General features: G+C 43.7%; 1 pseudogene; it reads right to left on the bottom strand.

Moving 5' to 3' along the window:
* Positions 1-297: 297 nt before the first annotated feature.
* LOC124727750 lies at positions 298-414 on the bottom strand (annotated as a pseudogene).
* Positions 415-1,222: the final 808 nt, after the last annotated feature.

The following is a 1,222-nucleotide window of genomic DNA, read 5'->3' as shown; positions in this document are numbered from 1 at the left end:
TTCTAAGAGTAACATAGTACAGAAATCAATATTCTTTGAGACATATCTTGACTCAAACTAATAATTTATGTATCAAGAATTAACCATAGAATAATAGCACTCCGTCTTCAGGACACAAGTGGCCCATCGGGACCATCCGACCGCCGTGTCATCCTCAAGGACGATGCGGATAGGAGGGGCGTGTGGTCAGCACACCGCTCTCCCGGTCGTAAGGATGGTTTTCTTTGACCGGAGCCGCTACTATTCGGTCGAGTAGCTCCTCAAGTGGCACCACGAGGCTGAGTGCACCTCGAAAAATGGCAACAGCGCATGGCGGCTGGATGGTCACCCATCCAAGTGCCAGCCACGCCCGACAGCGCTTAACTTCGGTGATCTCACGGGAACCGGTGTATCCACTGTGGCAAGGCCGTTGCCTAACCATAGAATAATGGCAAAGAATAAATATCGCATGGAACATCTATAAGAAGTTCAGTATATTTCCGCTCAGCAAGTAACGTTACATCAGAAATTAATTACTGTGAATGTTCTTTTTATATGAATATCCATATAAGTAAAGTTTGGTAGAAAATGGAATAGTAAAGCATATAATAACAACAGAAAAATTGTTGAGCGAAATGTTGCAGCAGCTGGAAACATCCTCCAAATTTGAAGGACGTGGGACAGCAAGATTCTCATGTGCAAAACCTAAAAACTGCAAACAGATTCACCTTTAAGTTCTGTGGTATATGGACTGAGTGCAATATAGCGTCCAGCCTTACTGAAATGATACAAACAATTAACCAAGATCACAAAGTCGTCAGTGGTGATGACCGGACGGTTCTGATCTTGCACCATGTAATTTCCATCTTCGGGGCAAGCTGAAGCATCTGAGAGAAAGAAGATTTAGAGCTATAAGGATTTTCATCCAGCCGTTCTCGAATAACTCCATGAACAAGGTGCTTTCTTTATCATCGAAGAAATAAACGATTTGTAGAATGTTTCGATCGTTGTCTACAGAGCCTAGGTAGCTATGATGAAACTGTGCCTCGTATGTGTGTCCCTCAGAAAGGTAGCAGAGTATTAAATAAAATTTGCTTGTTCTGATAGATGGCCTGCGTAGCTGTGTAGTAATGTGTTTGCCTACCACGCAGCGGGCTGGCGTTCGATTCCCCGCCGGGTTGGAAATTTTCTCTCCTCGTGTAGTGGGTATAATATTGTTCTCACCGTCTACATCTACATCTAC

The sequence above is a fragment of the Schistocerca piceifrons genome, chromosome 1 (assembly GCF_021461385.2).
Source record: "Schistocerca piceifrons isolate TAMUIC-IGC-003096 chromosome 1, iqSchPice1.1, whole genome shotgun sequence".
NCBI classification, from domain to species: Eukaryota; Metazoa; Arthropoda; class Insecta; order Orthoptera; family Acrididae; genus Schistocerca; species Schistocerca piceifrons.
Note: the sequence above shows the minus strand (reverse complement) of the source record. Positions and strands in the feature narration are given on the sequence as shown.